This window comes from Coffea arabica, chromosome 2e (genome assembly GCF_036785885.1).
Source record: "Coffea arabica cultivar ET-39 chromosome 2e, Coffea Arabica ET-39 HiFi, whole genome shotgun sequence".
NCBI lineage: Eukaryota > Viridiplantae > Streptophyta > Magnoliopsida > Gentianales > Rubiaceae > Coffea > Coffea arabica.
Window position 1 is genome coordinate 11,164,531 of NC_092313.1, and position 19,755 is coordinate 11,184,285.

Consider the following 19,755-nt stretch of genomic DNA (forward strand, 5'->3'; position numbering starts at 1 on the left):
GTTCACTCGAATGGTGAAGGTATAGGCTCTTAGAAGAATACGTAATAATAATTGGCAAGGCATGGAAGAATTGTATGCCATATCATACGAGATGTTCTTGATTTATAGAAATTTGCCTGTCCTTGTATAGTAACTTTGCAATATTATAAAACTGGCGGCGTGATTTGCACTCTTCTAGATTCTTACAATTTAAGGACATACTCAATTATTACTAACTACAATTGAAAATGAGGCAGAGTTTAGAACATAATACTGAGCTTTATCATTTAAAACCCTTATGCTTTAAAGGCAAAAAAAGAAAGAAATTGAAAATGACTGGAGCAAGTTATTGTAACCATATTCAGGGACAGCTAATGGACACACTTAACAACATATCTAGCGTCCAAATCTGTTTATTGGAATATTAAACAACACTTTCTTTTCCATTTCCGTGAAGAAAATGCTGTGTTGTGTTGACATCCCAACGAGCGGAAATTTGAAGAATCTCTTCCTTTTCTGGTGGAGGCGGTAAATAAAGGTCTGAAATTTGAGAATCGAGATCCGGAGGAATGCATATGGCTTTCTTGATATCGTTAAGTAGTTCTTCCTCGGAGTCAAATAGGTTGGTGGAGTTGAAAAACATATGAAAGACTTTCATGCAGGATAGATGGAAATGTTTGCATGATTTAGGCATTTCCTCCGGCCCATCATCCATTAGAACGATTTCAAGGAATTCTTTAGTCTTCTCCTCCAAAATACCTTTCACATATGCAATGGAGCCATCAATTTTCGCGTTTGGGTTTTCGTCCAAGTGGAGCAAGACCATGTTCATTTTTCCATCTTTTTGCTCCTTCTGCTCAGATAGTACAACAAAGACTTACTGTTTTATCCCATTCTAAAATAAACCAAGTACCCAAAAAAAAAAAAAAAAAGAGACAGAGAGACAGAGAGAAGTTTCGTAATTAATTACTTGATAGCTTTGAGTGTCATTCAACAATCGGGCAGCGGACATGAACAATTTCGTGATCTTCCCATAATTGTCAGGCTTGAGCTTTTCGATTGGATAATCTTGGCTTAAGAAACAACAAGCTGGAAGAATGATCGTATGTGCTCCAATGGATATCATGCCAATGTCCAGATATTCGTCAAGGGATGCTCGGTACCCGGTGTCACTCCATGTTCTTTCCACCATCCATGAACCGAATGTTTCTTGCCACTATATGTGAGTGAATGGAACGTGATTTATGTCGTTATATGTTTGCCATGAGTGAAGATTTTTTGATAATTACCAAAATAATTCTGGTGCATTTCTAGGAAACAAAAAAGAGAAGAATGTTTGTAGAAATTAATTAAGCCTTACGATATCTCTAATCCCCTTCAAGAATTTGCTTCCTTCTCGTTGATGATTGTACTTTCTTGAGATGTCCATGACCAGGTCACAAAGGGCATCAAAGATAATCTTACTATGGCCGGTGAGATCTTCACCATTCCATCTGCGAGGATTTAGTGTGCAATGGAATAAGTGAAACAATTTAGTGTGCAAAAAGATTGTAAAGAAAAATTTGGGGTGCAGCGTTGGAATCAATTAAAATTTTAAAGGTACACACTCGAACTAATAAAGCACGAGACCGTCTAGTTTTTTAAACATCCTTAACTATAGCAAAATGCAAGTTAAAATTATTATAGTTAATGAAAATGAGGTGATATGATATGAATGAGTTGATGATCAGATAGATATCTTGTACATCTTATAATCTAAAGTTTCAATTGAAGGAAGATATAATCTAAGAAATTAGTATAACTGATTTGATAATGAAATAACTAGAAAACATTGAGTGGCCTTGTCTGCGCGTAAAGAAGAAATTTTAAAATGCATGATATACCGTTGAATGGCCTTAGTCAAAATTTTTAACTCCCTTGTGGAACCTTCCACGTCGTAAAAGTCATCAGCAACTGTAATGAGAATGGCAATCTTTGCAACAATTAACCTAACAACGGAATCACGAGGCAGGCAACTGCTGGCAGCAACAGCGAAATAGCAGTAAGCAGTTTTCTCTCGTCCAAACCCAATTTCCCTCAGACCGGATTCCTTGGACCATCTGCATTAATTAGTCCGTAGGCAGCAACATATGAGATCAAGTATTCATTCATTACTGTTTTGGAGTGATTAAGAATGTATAGAAATGTCTAATGAATTTCAGCTGTACCTTTTTAGTTGTTCTAGTTCCTCGGCATAGACCGACTGCCGAAGCTTGTAATTTTCATTAGCAAGTTGCACCAGCTTTTCATGTTGAAGATGGAATAACCTACAAGTGTTGGTAATGTTCAATGGGTCATTGATTTTTCTTTTAATTACGACAATGCAAAAAAAAATGAATCCTATTCTTTCAATTTTTGTCTGTTATAGGCAGATTAAAATGATTTATGTTCTTGAAGCTATCACCGCAGAGAAGCTGTTTTCTTAGCGAAGCTACTTCGTTTTCTTTTTTTCGCGTTTCATTAATGGGACTCTCTCTTGATTATAAAGCTTTTGTAATAGAGTACTACGCGCATCAGCACACTATGCTAAATCAATTTGTAAAACAACTGGCGCTGGATGATTTTCAGCAATTTTAGTAGTAAAATTTACTCTGTTTTTTTTTTTAGAAAGAAAATGATTTGTATTGCTTAATTATACCTGTAGAAGGATGCCTTGCCAATCCACAAGGGGCTGATTTTATTTTCTTCGATCCACATCCTCTGATCAAGTTGATCTAGCCGAGTAATCCATGGAAGAGTCAACTCATGCTTAATCTATTTCAAAAACATGAGACCAAGTCAAGTTTTGCCTAGTAATTAAGAAATGGCAATCAGAATCATTTTAATTAATCAATATAGTATTAATTTACTAAAATGGTCTAAGTATCTGACAAATTCACAAATTGAGCACGTGGAACTTGAGCATTGAATATTAGTCCATTGCACTTCATTCTCAATTCAATTTCAGCGAATAGTTCACAAAAGTGGATAAGTCACACACGCGCAAGCATTCTTGTCTTCTTGGCATTGAGGTTTCATTTTCCATGATTAATTGCAATACTTATGATCCCTTCCACTTTATCATTCAATCTAACCCTCTCCCATGATTAATTACACTTCTAAGTTTTATATTAATTGTGGTATAATTAAAGCACTAATTATATATAAAAAATCATCATAAGCTGCTGAAAAAAATGCACGGGTGACCTGCTCTGGCGTAAGAATTATATATCCTTCCGTTCTTTTCTAAATCTTTCCCTTACAAAACAAAAAAAAAATTTTAATGAATTATCGGTTAGAAACAAGACGTGGACTTACTAGTTTATGTAGACCGGGGAAAATAACAAGATCATCGTCCTTACAGCTGAAACTGATCGATTTCTCCAGCAATTTCCTAGAAAATGCGCGTGCCTCCTCGAGTTCATATTCCCTCCTGAACATAACGTCCGTTGCTCTATAGACATTATATAATACGCTAGTAAGTTGTTCACAATTTTGTTCTATATACTCGAGGGTATCAGCATGCTGAAGGAACCAACAAAAGCAACCTGCAATAGGAAATAAGCAGGTATTTATTCCTTTTTTTAGGTACTATTTCCTTTATTTAAATAGGAAGACAACAGAGATTTGATTAATTAATTAATTAATTTTAACGGCGTACTTGGCTTAACATCATGGCCTTGCATCCTAAGAAGCCGAAAAGCCAGCGCGTCCTTGTATAGTTTTGCAGCCACAAGACGCCTGTTGGTTGGCTCAAAGTCTTGTTTCCTGAGGTTCCTGGAAATTTTCCATGAGAGGATCAAATTCGATCGATCATAACTTAGAAAATGCTCAAATATATGGTTTAGCCTTGAAAAAAAAAAATTAATTGTACATGGTTATTACTTGTAAACTAGCTTTAGGATGTCTTCAATCTCCTCTTCGAAGTGCTCAGCCAATCCTAATCTTTGTACATGATCAACCAAGCACAGCTTTATCAATTCTTCATCCAGGGGATACTCAGCGGGCACTGCTAAAGAAAATGTTAGTAGCAGTTTGATTAGAGGTTTTACTTAGACTTCTTGATACTATCAATATACACATAACATACACATCATTGAGATATAGGGATCAGTTTCAAAATAGAATTATCAACCTCCATTAGGACATTTTTGAACGAGGAACTCAAGGTATTCCAAGCATTTCGAACTTCCAGTTCTCAAGTATGCGCTAGCTGTGGCGCTGGTGACTGGAAAATTGAGCCGTCTCCACTTAGGTGCTTCATTATGTTTTGTTCATCAACATGATACGTAGGGGGCAAGCTCTCTAGATACCATAGCAGCGATGGAATTTTTTGCTGTGAGTAATCTACAGGGTTCTCCATGCAAGTCCTAAAAATCAATTACAAGTCATGAGTATTGCAAAATTAAGTTCCCTCTGCATTGCATTTTTTGTGCTTTCTTCCCTTTAAATACTACAGTAGCATTTTCTTAAAAAGCCTTCTATGCATGACGAAGAGGTGATTTGGAGATCGTTTGGAAACTTTCCCAAAACTGCAAACCAAAGGTGTCTAAGCTATTTGTTATCCTGTAGAAGATTTAGGCAAATTAATGACGAATTTATGTGCGTTGTTAATGACGTATTCATAAGCTAGAAAAACAACACAAAAAAATTGAAGCATCACATTTTCAGAATTTGTTGCCTCTGATGGAAAAGGTCGGATAACACCCTCTTGGATCGTTGGGAGAAAACAAGATCAAGACCAGCTGCTTGAGCCAGTTCAGTCATTGCTGGGAGAACAATGGCAAACCACCGTGGAAGATGATGACGGTGTTGTTCGAGAATTACCTCAGCGGTGGTATGAATGAATGCTAACCCTACAGCATGGAAGCAAGCAAATGGCATTTAACATATTGAAAAGCATCACATATCAAAAGTCATAGTATGGGACAAATACATTTTGGTATTGGTTGTGTGATTACCATGTTTTATACATGATTTAGTGTATATTTGTATATAATTTTGTTGTACGCATAAACTTTATTTACAAAAACCAACATAATAATGAGGTATTAACCAGTTAAATAGCAAAATATCTACTTGCCTCTTGCTATGTTTTCTTCTCCGAGATTCCATGTTTTCAGGGCAACCATGGAAGCAAGAGTCGCTGGAAGAGTATCGATGGTAGGAAGGCCCTCTGCATAAGATTCTCCCCAGAACCCTCCTGCATTCTGGTTGTTGAGTACCCAATTCAGGCAACTCTCGAACTTTGGTTTGTCAACTTGTGTAGGGTCTGGAATCATGGTCAACCAGGCCGTGTCATAGGCAGATGGGGAAACCAAGTGGTGAATATCTTGATTCAAAAACATCTCTTTCTTGATCTCATAGACTAGAGATTCAACCGAAGAAAATGAGGTTTTCATGTTTTTGGATGCTGGAGACAGATGGGAGAAGGATACGAGGAGCAAAACTTTTGGAATGCAAGTTATTGGTGAGTGCAATCATGATGCTCCCGAAGAAAGCTATTTATAGAGGACACGAAGCGGGAAAAAGCTCGCAATGGATTTTCCGTCCTACTTTCTACCTCGTTTTTTGTCCAGCTCTTTGTTATATTATCATTTTTCCATCATAAATATTTTATTTTAATTCTTCTTTTGTTTCAATAGCTACTAACATGGCAGAAAAAAAAATAAACTGGCTAAATAAAAATATATAATAGAAACACAAAAAGTACAGCAAAAAATTCATAAAAAATTTCTATTTTTGTGATATTTTGTTTTGATGATTTATTAAATTTTATTTTTTACCTTGTTTGTAATTAGAATTTAAGAAAATAAAAAAGAATTATCATAGAATATTTGTGAAGGAAAATGATGATACAATAAAATATGAGACAATGAGCAAGATAGGAAGTTGGATAGAAGATGCATTAAAAAAAAGGATAATTTTTTATATACCGTCAATGTAAAAATTTATACAAATAGGTTGAGATCATGCCACATAATATGAATTTAAATTTAAAATTCAAATAATACATATGTGATATATATCCAAGACTGCTAATATAAAAAATACCACATAATATAATTTTAAATTTTAAATTTAAATAATACATATATAATATACATCCAAATTTATTAATATAAAAAAAATTACTATACTGTTAATACATAAAAAGTTTACTAGCTTGTCAACGAGAATCTTGCAGGAGGCCCATCTAGCAAAAATATGTGGCTGTCCTTGATTTAGTACCAACCGATGAACCTCCTTAGAAAAATTTTCTAACTTGTAAACGAGAATCTCGCAAGAGGCACAGCTGGAAAAATATGTGGCTGTCCTTCGTACCAACGGATAAACCTCACAGCAATATTCCCGCGAGGCGCGAAGCGAACCGACCCATGGGAGAAGCTTATGCCTTATTGCGGTTGCTCCAACAACCAAAGAATCGGCCCAGGGAAAACCGTCCAAAATACTAAAATAGACGTGGGTCCCGGGCAAAATAGCCTGTCATCAAGTTTATCTCACTAGAGTTCCTTTTGTCCCAAAAGGAAAAAAAAAGATTAATATCATTTGTCAAAAGTTCACACTGATATAAACTTATGGCTGATTTTACTTTCCTTTTTTATTGTAAGGGGTAGCTGATTCTACTTTGAACCTCTAAAATGTCGAGCATTACAAGTTTGTAACGTGGACCTTTTCAGTAATACTTAAACTTGCATTTCTTCTTGCGCTGACCTAATTTGTAGTTTGCTGCGAGGATAAAAAGTAGATTGTGCAATTGAGCATTATTTGATCATGGCAAGATAATTAAGGTGAGTTATAATTGAGAATATAAAAAGGTGAATTATTTGAATAGAGTATTATTTGATAATGGAGTCAGTGCCAACATTCATTGCAAAATTTGTGATAGAGGAGTTTGTGCCATAGGAGTCTGTGCAAAATTATTACTCGGCTGGATTTTGTGTTTGTTTAAACAAATATTGTAATTTGATTTATAATTTAGGGCTCATTCGGGATTGCAGTACATTTACGAAGAAAAAAATGCTTTTAAGCACTGAAAGTATTTGTAGAATATTTGGTAACTAATTTTATGTAACTTAAGTAGCATAATTTTTGGTAATTTAAAAGCACTTGTATCAGAAATGTTTTTTTATAAACCACTACGACCTCAAATGAACCTTGATGTGATACAATTTCCACTTTATAAACACTCTAATTTTGACTTTCAAATTTAAACTAATAGCACTTATCATGGTGAGAGCTGCTGCATCCATCTCTTTCACTTCTCTTATATCAATCTAACTACTTCCCACTAAATTAAGGAAAAGAGAATGGCTAAACTGATGCATACACGTTCTAGCTTGTACTCTTTGTGCCTTTATGATTTATATTACTAACATGGACACAATATTCTCCAAAAAAAAAAAGAAAGAAAATAAAAAACTAACGGATTCATTTGGATGTCATTATTTTAAAAAAAATTAATTTTAGTGTTTTCGAACAAATTTTTTGTTGCTTTTTATTTTATAATCGTCACGTTATAAAACGTTAACAATAAATAATATAATAAATTTTTTTCAATTATAATCCTTATATGAGTGCTAGTACTTTTCTTGAGCCTTAATAAATGTTCACCAATTATCATCATTCCTCGTTCATCATCGAAAAGGCTAATCCCTTTTGGTCCCCAAGAAACACTCTTTAGTACACGTGTCAACAAAGACATCCAAATCATCATTCTCCACGTGGCATTTAGGTCCCACCTGATGTTAGTAGTATTAGTATTTGTACAAGGGGTAATTTAGGAAAGTCAAAATAAAAGCGTAAAGCTTCATTATTATTTTTCATGTCCTACTCGATAAATCACACTACGTGTGTTTGGATAGAGTATTATTTGAAATAATTACTATAAAATTTTTTGTAATGTGATGTATGTAAAAGAAAAATGTAGTTGAAAAAATAAAAAGGTAGATTGTGAAATGTGTTCATGATACAAGCGAAATATTATGTGAAATAATACAACAATCCAAATGAAAAACAAAGTGTAGTCAAATTGGGAAGGCACTTCATCTGTGATCAACAATGGTCTCAAGTTCGAGTCATCGAGGAGATAAGTGGAGTCCCACTGCTGATTCTCTTATAAAAGTAGGAAAAAAAAGCAGAAAATAATGTTAATCTTACTATCTTTAGACACCGTCAATTTTTAATGAATGATAACTAATGTAAATTTGAATTTAACATTCAAATTTTGTATATATATCATGCATCAAATGCTAATAATATACGCACCGTCAATGCATACAAGATTTACTCTTAAAAAATCCACATGTAGTAGTGAAGTTTTTGTCCAAAAGCTAACATTCAATCTCTAACTTGGCTAAACTGGCAAAAGATTATAGGTTTAATACTTAATGTCAGACACTAAAGTTCGAAATGCAACCTCTCAAAAAGTCTCGTCCAATTCCCTGCTGCTAACCGATCTGTTGCTTGGAGTTGGGCTACAGTTACTCTTGAAGGAAATGGGGGCAATTTGATAGCTTCATTACAGGGTGAATTGATGATATCTACCAATATTTTGTTCATTTGTCGATGATGTGAAGCGCCAATTAATAAGAAATAGTAGCATACTAACTCATCAATTTGATTAATTAATTGTCTGAATATTTTGACGGCAAAATCTTGTGGCCCTAAATGAGCCACCATCGTTTGTATTTTGCTAACGTATATAGCTCCAGCTTAAGACTATTTTTTTTCATTATCTATAAAAAAAAAAAAAAACCGGAAAGACTGGTACATGAAAATTTTGAAGTGCAACCTAGAAACGAGATGAGAGAAGGTACTAATCAAATTTGGCTTAGTGTGGCTCCAAAAAAGAAAAAAAAAAAAACTGGCTTAATGTGAAAACCATGTACTACAACAACCAACACAACGGCATTGCAAGTACTTATTCATCAGCTTTAATTGGAAAGAATGTCAACAACTACTTTTTTGTTGAAAAATTCAATGGAAACTGAATTCATTAATTTTGATTTGTGGGTGTGATCACTTTGAATTCTGAATCAATTGTAACCAGGCAATCGATCACAAGGAATACTCACGTTGGATCCTTAAAGCTACAGAATAGGACGTGACAAGGTTTTGCTTAAATACTGTTCACACATAAGATTTAGGACCCGGATCAAATGTCAATCAGTACAGATAAAACATACTAGTACGTTTGTTGAAACTTTCAATCTGCTACTGGAAATTGTAACCCACGAATTACACGATCTTGAATTTTTCATGTTCTCTCAATGAATTCAGACTATACTTGTTAATTGCATTGCATTGATATGTGCCTTTTTTTTGTTATCTACATGTACTTTATTGGCATAGTAAAGGTCTAAATTTTCTCGTAAGAGGCAATCGTTCCATAATGGATTACAGAAAAATGTGGGTTCGGATGATCCGAACAATGAATAAGTTCAGATTCGGCTAAATAAGTTTCACGTATTGTGTCTGATCTTGAGTTCCCTAATCCTCCTATTCCTACTTATTGGAAAAATAGTTTCTAACTTAACTGCAACTTCTTACTAAGAGTGCGTTTGATAAAACTGAAGTTTGAAATCTGAAATTTGAAATGTGAATTCATTAAATTATTAAATTTTTAAGTTTTAAATCTAATATACTTGATTACATATCACATTCAGTGATAAGTGAATAGCTTATCACTTAATTTTGGGTGCAAGTTTTGTCTAGAAAATTCAGTACCACTTAATTAATTCAGATGTTCAATTTTTTATTATCAAACGGTCTGAATATATTAAAATCTTGATAGAGCAATTATTGGGCATATTTTGCACTATTATTCTGTCCTAATTTTGGCTACTCATGATGCTAAGAATTGAGAATTTGCTCATATTTCATATTTGTGTCAATTGTAGGTGATTGGTGTTAAAAGTGATCGCGTGAGACAAATTTTCAGAAAACTCTTTGTTTCATGGCGTGCCTACGCCAGAAAGTGAGGAGATATATCTAATATCGGACCCGCGAGCTCGGTGGCAGCAAAAAGTGAGCAATTAGGAGGTTGGGTCCACGTAAACCGCGAGAGGCATGGGATTAAAACCCCAAAAAGAAAAGCTTTGCTCCTGACCTTTTGTGGATTTCTCCTGGCGGCGCTACAAAAGAGAGGAAAAAAGCCAGATTTATGTCGTAGTAATTAGATTAGCTTTTGCTTTTGAGTGTCACACGTTTTCTTTTCCTTTTTTCTCTTCGGGAGCAATTAAGAAGCCAGAATCACGTGAGCTTTATAGTGGTAGCTTTTGTCTCTTCCTATTAGACAATCTCTTACGGGCGGCTTGGCTCTTGTCTTTTGGCAGCCGACTTTCTCTAGTGCTTTACTTTTACTTTCTTGCTCCAGTACAGACACGGATACGGGGCAGGGACGGTGTCCCTGAGCGGTCCTCTCACAAAAAAAAATGAGAGGACTGCAATAGGCCACGTATAATGGGAGCAACAGCAAAGGAAAACGACGTTGTTTTAGTGAGTGAATAGGAAAAAAAATAAAAAAACATCTGAGGGGCTAACGGGCTCCGTTAAAATACCTCAGCTGTCCGTTCCAAAAATTCTCGCTCAAATTAATGAGGCACGACTCTTCATCTGAACTCTTCAAATGAAATAAAATTTTGATCTCCCTCCAAAACCATATCTTGTGAACATTCATTCACAATTCCAGAGTATCAGCAAACTAATATCCCTACCCCAAATTGGGAAGTTTCAGATGAGAGGTTTTTGGAGAAAGTGTATAGTGTTGCAGAAGTAACTGTTGCGGGACAAAAATTTTCATGAAGTCTGCAACAAGACGGAAGTTGGTGAGATCTAAAGCAGAGATAGACTCAATCGAATTGGACTAAACCCCAAAGGTAAGAATATTGCAAACTCATTGTACTATTTGGCTTGTTTTACGACAGAAGGGGGATGAATTTACTTGCATGATTTTGTTTGTACAACTCGTTTTAAGACAATGTGACATGAATAATGAAATTGAAATTCTGGCGAAAACTCCTAAACAAGGAAATCATATGGGTAGCATAAATTAGATACATTGAGAGCCAACTTAAAGAATGTATGCACAGGGAACTTATGCATGCCAAGTGTTTGTAAATTTGACTCAATTGATGAATTAAAGTTCTCACCTTTTAAAATCTGGTTGCATAGTATACATATATCTTGGCTAAAAGAGGTTGAGTGGGGTGGCTTGCGTAGCAAAAACTATCAGGGTAGTTGATAAGTACATTTGTACACGTTGTAACACTAGAATAACATTTGTAATACTAGAATAACACGTTGTAACATTTGTACACGTTGTAACACTAGAATAACACTAGAGTAACACTAGAAAACTATCACGGTGTAATATCATTTGTACACGTTGTAACACTAGAATAACAGCGAGTAATTATACTACCTTTAACAGCAGTAACCGTCCCTGCCCCTTCTCCACTAATTACATAGTCCATGATACTACATTGGATCAGTCTAGTAACATGATACGTAAGCCTTATATTGCAATCCAATTCTGAACAAAAACACCATCTACAACTAGTTGTTTAGATGGTGAGAATTGCAATGCACAAAACTATACACAAGTAGTTCTAAGATTAGTCAAACAGCACCATAAGTGGCAGGAAATATAAATCAGATGCACATTGCACCACTTATCAAAAAATTGTCCACAAAAGCTAACATTGCTTCAGTATTGCTGGGAGTTAAGAAGACTAGTACCTAAACTATTTCAGATACCACAAGCAAGGATTGCGGGGAACCTTTAGCACTCTCAAAACGTCATAGAGAAACTGCTGGTTATAGTGTTAGAGGCCACTATTGCAGCAGTATTAATGCTAACAGAAGTTTCGGCTTGAGATCCACCATTTAGAGTAGCTTGAGCATTTGGTACAAAGGGAATTATACCTTGCTTGTTTACAGCAGCATTGGTTTTCATTGAAGACCTTCCTCTCTGCATCAGAAAAGAACAAATTTAAACTTTTTTGCTGCAAAACTTTAAATTACTCCAGTAGTGCACTAGTTCTGAATTTTGCAGCAGCAATGTATGACATTATAATGCTTACCCTCTTAGTAGAAGTGCTTGTGCTAGCCTGCAAATTAACTTGCACATTGACAGCTGCATCTTGTTGGCGAAAACTTGGATTACTCCCCTGACTTGAAACAACCACTGGCACATTTCCTTGTACCTGATCCTAGATCACAGAAGACATGATAAACAAGTTAATAATATGTGCAACGTATATACTTTGGTACATGATCAGATGATCAGATTGAACTTAGTTACCCAAAGCACAGCCCCTGCCAATCCCGTGTTAGCTATACCTCTACCAGGCTTTCCTCTCCTTAGAGCACCCTGCAATGTAACAACTTCAAATTTGAGCATATAATTATCTAGCTCCCACAAGTTAGCTAATATTTTGTGATTATCAGGACAAATTTGGTCCCTTTTACATGTATACATAGTCAAGTAACTAACACCTAACGTGATGTATATTTTTGTAAACTGATTGTACCTCATAAATCACCTTGTGTAAAGTACTCACAGATAAGCAAGAACTACTCATACAAGTAAAATTACATATCTACTATAGGGAGATGCACAAATTGATCAAAGGGCTAAATAACCATTCGAAATTTATGCGTATACATGCACTACCTTTTATAGATATACACAGTCAAGTAACTAACATCTAACATAATGTACATTTTTGTAAACTGATCGTACATCATACATCACCCTTGTAAAGTACTCATAAATAAGCAAGGACTACTCATACAAGCAAAATTACACATCTACTATAGGGAGATGCATAAATATAGTAGATGCATAAATTGATCAAAGGGCTAAATAACAATTCCAAATTATGCGTACCATTACACTACCTTTTATAGATATACATAATCAAGTAACTAAGATCTAACATAGTGTACATATTTGTAAACTGATTGTACCTCATAAATCACCCCGTGTAAGGTGTTTATAGGCAAATTGTGCGCCAAAACAATGGCATTTTTGTTATTTTCTGGTTTCCAATAATTTTTCTTATTCATTATTTTTTTCCAGCATTTCCCCGCTTAAAACTTTGCCTGGTGTTGGTGGTTTTTGGGTAATTTCTCACCTTTTGATTAGGACAACCTGTCACATCCTATTGCCAGGGGTGCTAAGTGTGATTTCAAAAATATGGGGGTTACTAGATGTGATTAGAAGAAACCTCAGGGGAGGTTTCTGATATTAACCCAATGAATTTACTATATAGTTGTTCGCTGGTTATATAGAATCGATATAAGCGTACAAATTGGGATCTAATATGTTATACCCTGCATGCAATTGTTAATACATTATATCTTGTTCAATTTATTTTACAGCATACCAAGGATAAATACAGCTTCTTTTCACAAATTAATGGATATCAATCAAAGGTGGTAGAGCAAAGAAGTTAGATTGGATAATTAGATAGTTTTTTTTTTATTTTGCCAAACTCATAACACTCATTAGAATATATTTACACTTAGTTCTTAGTGCATTACCACATGTTCAATCTATTTTATAATGTACTAGGGGAAAGAAAGGTTAAATTGCTAATTTTAGATTTTGTTTATTGATATTGCTAATTTGCAGTTATTTGTCCACATGTATATCGCAACCACATGCATAGTGCAATGGTATGCATATATTTGGAATGATTATTGGTGCTTTAATCCACCTGTGCATCTCTTTGCAGGCTACAGTGGGCGTGTAATTATATTTGTATGACTAATACTAATTTGTCTATAAGCAAATTACATGGGATGATCTATCAGTACAATCAATTTACAAAAATGTACATCATATTAGATGTTAGTTACTTGACTGTGTATATCTATGAAAGGTAGTGCAATGGTATGCATAACTTTGGAATGGTTATTAGCCATTTGATCAACTTGTGCATCTCTCTACAATTGATGCATAATTTTACTTGTATGAGTAATACTAGTTTGTCTGTGAGTATCTTACACGGGGTGATCTATGAGGTACAATCAGTTTATAAAAATGTACATCATGTTAGGTGTTTGTTACTTGACTATGTATATCTGTAACAGTGAGATTAGATATAGTGCAATAAAAAGTAGTCACCTGAGTTGGAATGTATTTTAGAAACTTTGGTATAATGCTATTAGTATTTTTTTGTGAAGTGTACACGTTGTTTGTAGGTACGGAGTAGTGCTATATGTTATGTATGCTTACATGGTCATAAATTTATAAAAAGTTAGTCTATTATTTAAATTTGTAATTGGTTGTTAACTCTTACACATTGTCACGTACATATACATAATGTAAGAATGAATTTACCATATAATTGTTTGCTGGTTACATAGAGTTCATATAAGCATACAAATTGGGGTTTGATTAGCTATACCGTGTATGTAATTGTTAACACATTATATCTTTTTCTCCTTATTTTGTAGCATGTGAAGGGCAAAGATAGCTTCTTTGACAAATCAATGGATTTCAATCAATGCTGGTGGAGCAAAGAAATTATATTGGATAATTAGATAGTTTCATTATGCTAGACTCATAACACTCACTAGAATGTACTTACATTTAGTTCTTAATGCATTATCACATGTTCAATCTATTTTACAATGTACTAGAGGAAAAAAAGTTAAATTGCTAATTTTAGATTCTATTTATCAGTATTGTACATCTAGTTAGTATTTAAGTAGTATTTGTTGTTAATTTTTTTTATTGTTAGCTCGATTTGTTTTACAATATATCCAAAGTAGTAACTTCGATTCTATGAATTGGTAAAACAAAATTTCTATTGCTAATTAGTAACATCCCGATGTTGTACCCCATGTTAGTATTTATTGACTTTTTGTTGCTATCATCTTACAAACGGTTTAGTCCATTTTATGATATGTTTTAGGAAATAAAAATTTTTGTTTTACAAATTGGTGAAAACTAGTTACATTTAGTTATTTATAAGTTACATACATGTTGATTAAACACAAATTTAACTAGTCATATACCACTATTATGGAAATAGTAGCTTTAGGTAAAATTTTAGTTGTCAATATATTATAATCTCAAAAAGTAGTAATTGCCCATCAGTAAATTTGTTACACTCAATCATAGTGTCACTCGTTTCTGTTTTTATCAAACCCCAAACTAAAAACCTTAAAAACGTGGTTGGAATATCAATTTTGGCATACTTCTATCATTTAATTGATCTTTGAACAAATATCCTTAAGTTTATTAACTGTGATGCATATAAAAATAAACCAAATGAATACTCTAGTTATAACATTATGGACAACAATTCTAATGGATATATACAATGCTTCAAACAAATCTACAAATTGAACAAAAATCTACGATGATTACAATGATATCTACAAGGATTCTTACCTATCACTACATAACATTTTGTATAAATCGAAATTGAAAATTTACAAATATTGTGCTAACAAAAATCTATAAAAATAAATTACAAGAGTTATACAATGCTGTTAACTGAGTTTCACTTGCTCCATTTCTTCTTCTCAAGTTGATTTCTTCTTTTTCTTTCTAATTATAAATGGTGGGATTGGTTCTGCAAGGTCAATAGTTCCCACTTTTTATATTTCTTCCTTTTCATTTGGATTCTTTTTTATCCTTTTCCGTGCCATCTTGCCACTGCTCATGCAAATTGTAAAGGCTATTTACTTTGTTCAATACATATCAGTTTGACTATTAGTGATAGATGACTAATTAAATTTTTATTCAATCAGCGTGTATGTAACTTATAAGTAACTAAGGGTCCGTTTGGTTGGATCAAAATGGAAAATATTTTCCTAGGGACAAGGGAAAATATTTTCCATTGAAGTCATTTTCCTGAAAAATCACTTCTTTCTCCATAATTTTCCAGTGTTTGGTTATTAAGTGAAAATATTTTCCAAATTCCTTTTTTCATAATTTTCCAATGTTTGGTTTATCAATGAAAATATTTTCTAATATGTTTGTTGATATGTTGCAAATATTTTTCTACTCTTAAAACATTCATTTCGTTAGAAGTTAATTTTAGTTTCTATCCATTATAATCATATTATCATTTCTATAAAATATTTATTCATATTACACCATGAATTCTTAAATGGAATTATTAATGATACTAATGAATTGGTTGGGAAAGAAGAGTTAAAAACCAAACAAAAACCTAGCTGAACACTATTCTTTATTGGTATAGTATCATGTCATTATGTTGTTCCTTTGAAAAGGGAGAAGAACCTAAATGCAGAGAATCCTATATTGGAATATAAACCAAGATTTCAGCTCCAGAATCAAAAATCTTATTCATGGTACAGAGTTAGAACCATTGGTACATACAAGCACCCTAATCAAGCCTAGAGTGATTCAAATCCCTGCTTTAAATGTTGTTGGCCTCAGTTGGATCAAAAATCTGGAACAATTCAATACATACAAAGGCAAATATAAGCCAAAATATAAAATATTGCTCAACAAAAAGGAAAATCACATCTCCAAATGGAAAATGGTCCCAAAAATATCAGTTGCCTAGGTAGTAAATCATGGATACAAAAGGAAACATCTATACAACACGTCACCAATGTTCATGTGAACGTTTTACAGGAAAAAATTTAGTGACCAGAGCTTTGAACAAATCCAGTTGGCCTGCACCTACAAATTCCCAAGGCCAAGGCAAGTGGCAAGGTACTCAGTCAGCCCTCCTTTTTTCCACTTGTAGATCACCTCCAAGGTGATGCTGAAACACAACAGGAAAAATAAATATCTTAATACGTGATAGGATCTAGTTCTTTCTTAACTAACTGATGCTTTCTTTTTATTTTAACCTGCTACATGCGTTGATAACTTAGCAATGACACAATGGACATTGTGAATAGCCAGTAAATAAACCCTCAACAAGGATTTATAATGACTTACCTTACTATCTATGTGACATACATATGGGCATGTTGGACAAAAGAATCTGGCAGGGCGGTCCATATGCGGCAATTCATACTGCAATAACATCCCACAAGTCCGGCAAAATTCCATTGCAGTCTCTTTTAGGATAATCCACTATTTATGTATGTCTCTACAAAATTAAAACAAGGGGAAAAAAGCATCAGAGTAACATAATATTAGCACACAAACTTAATCTTCACTTGATTGTTTCATTCACAATTTAAAATAAATAAGTAATACATATGCAAGATGCGCAAAAATGAAGCACTAACACAGTGGCCATAAAGAAAGGAAAACAGAAGTATCTAGATGATTAGAAAAGAAAACAAACTCTTTGATTTGACTCAAAATGATGAGCATTTCATTCCTTTCTATTGTTTACCTTTCGACACACACGCTCTCTCCTTTCTCTTCTTTCTTCTCCCTAATCCCAGAAGAGTATATGCGCAACTGAATGAATATTTAAGATGCTAGAGAACCTCACCTTGCGAACGTCTTAACAACTTAACCTTTACCCCAATCCCAAAACATAAATCCTAAAATTTAAATTCTCTAGACAAGAAATTCCAACATTCAGTATTCATATCGCTCAGAGAAATCAATAACAGCCATATACATTTAACAACAAATTTCTCAATAGAAAGACAAAATCAAACTCTAAGGACACCAATTGATTGATAATTTACAAAAAAACTACTGAAGTTTCTTAATCTATCAATCAATTGATACAAAAACAATCATGCAAGCTCAAGCCCTTACCTCAATAAGAATCGTCAGAAAATGGGAGTGGAGCAATAAATTTTACCAGAATTCCTAGAGCTTCATATAATTATAGAAAAAGAAAACTGAAAACTAAAGATAAAAGAAACATCTTTAAAAAAAAAAATCCAAATTCCTCTGTGAAACTAGTGCCACAATTCTCAAGAATTATAGCAACAAAATTTAAAAAAAAATCGATAGAATCCTAGATTGGAACAACCGATTTTATCAGATTTTTTTGGAAAAAATAAAAAGATATTCAAGACAAAGCCCTAAATAAGAATCTCACCCAAGGCACCTTGCCAGAGTTGGAGATGGCTGCCATCAGAAATGATCATATTGTTGGTGATTTCTGAGTCTCTCCAATCTTCATTGCCCACTCTCTGTATCTTTAGCCGCAAAGTCTTTGTTTGTTTTTGTTAGAATGTGGGTAGGGAGCTCTATTGTGAAGTGCAAGAGCCGCCCGTTTTAATGAAGGAAAATAACTTCAGTAAGTCAAAAGATGAAGTTATTTTCCACCAAGTGAAGTAAAATATATTCCCCGCATAAATCTTTTTCCAAGATAAAATGATTACCAAACACAGGAAAATTTGGAAAACATTTTCAGGAAAACATTTTACATTCAAACAAACACACCCCAAATGTAACTAATTTTCACCAATTTGTGAAATAAAAATCTTTATTTCCTTAAACATATCGTAAAATAGGCTAAACATACCTAATGTCTTTGCTTCACCAGTATTGATTGATATCCATTAATTTGTCAAAAGACGCTATCTTTGCCCATGACATGCTGCAAAATAAGGTGAATACGATATAATGTGTTAACAATTATATACAGAGTATAGCTAATCAAACCCCAATTTGTATGCCTATATGAACTCTATGTAACCAATTAACAACTATATATTAAATTCATTCTTACATTATGTGTATGCATGTGACAGTGTGTAAGGGCTAACAACCAATTACAAATTTAAACGATGGACTAACTTCTGTAAATTTATGACCATATAAGCGTACATAACATATAGCACTACTCCATATCCACTAACAACGTGTACCCTCAATAGAGAAATTTTAATATCAACTATACCAAAGTTTGTATAATACATTCCAACTCATGTAATTACTTTTTTCTGCGTTATATCTAATCTCTCTTTTATATATATACATAGTCAAGTAACTAAAACCTAACATGATGTATATTTTTGTAAACTGATTGTATCTCGTAGATCACCTTGTGTAAGATACTCACCTTGTCCAATTCGATTGTGTAAGATACTCACCTTGTCCAATTCGATTTAATGTAAGATACTCACCTTGTATCTCGTAGATCACCTTGTCCAATTCGATTGTGTAAGAGGGTAAGCATTATAATGTCATACATTGCTGCTGCAAAATTCAGAACTAGTGCACTACTGGAGTAATTTAAAGTTTTGCAGCAAAAAAGTTTAAATTTGTTCTTTTCTGATGCAGAGAGGAAGGTCTTCAATGAAAACCAATGCTGCTGTAAACAAGCAAGATATAATTCCCTTTGTACCAAATGCTCAAGCTACTCTAAATGGTGGATCTCAAGCCGAAACTTCTGTTAGCATTAATACTGCTGCAATAGTGGCCTCTAACACTATAACCAGCAGTTTCTCTATGACGTTTTGAGAGTGCTAAAGGTTCCCCGCAATCCTTGCTTGTGGTATCTGAAGTAGTTTAGGTACTAGTCTTCTTAACTCCCAGCAATACTGAAGCAATGTTAGCTTTTGTGGACAATTTTTTGATAAGTGGTGCAATGTGCATCTGATTTATATTTCCTGCCACTTATGGTGCTGTTTGACTAATCTTAGAACTACTTGTGTATAGTTTTGTGCATTGCAATTCTCACCATCTAAACAACTAGTTGTAGATGGTGTTTTTGTTCAGAATTGGATTGCAATATAAGGCTTACGTATCATGTTACTAGACTGATCCAATGTAGTATCATGGACTATGTAATTAGTGGAGAAGGGGCAGGGACGGTTACTGCTGTTAAAGGTAGT

At 33.9% G+C, this 19,755-nt stretch overlaps 1 long non-coding RNA gene and 1 pseudogene across 1 annotated transcript; both read right to left on the reverse strand.

Moving 5' to 3' along the window:
• Window positions 1–403: 403 nt before the first annotated feature.
• On the reverse strand, window positions 404–5,439 carry LOC113729706 ((E,E)-geranyllinalool synthase-like; annotated as a pseudogene).
• A 10,867-nt stretch (window positions 5,440–16,306) lies between these two features.
• On the reverse strand, window positions 16,307–18,175 carry LOC140037190 (uncharacterized). The gene is made up of 3 exons (XR_011841115.1): window positions 18,012–18,175; window positions 16,940–17,093; window positions 16,307–16,760 (listed from the first exon to the last, which is right to left on the reverse strand). It is a non-coding gene; the product is annotated as an uncharacterized lncRNA (long non-coding RNA).
• Between the last annotated feature and the right edge of the window lie 1,580 nt (window positions 18,176–19,755).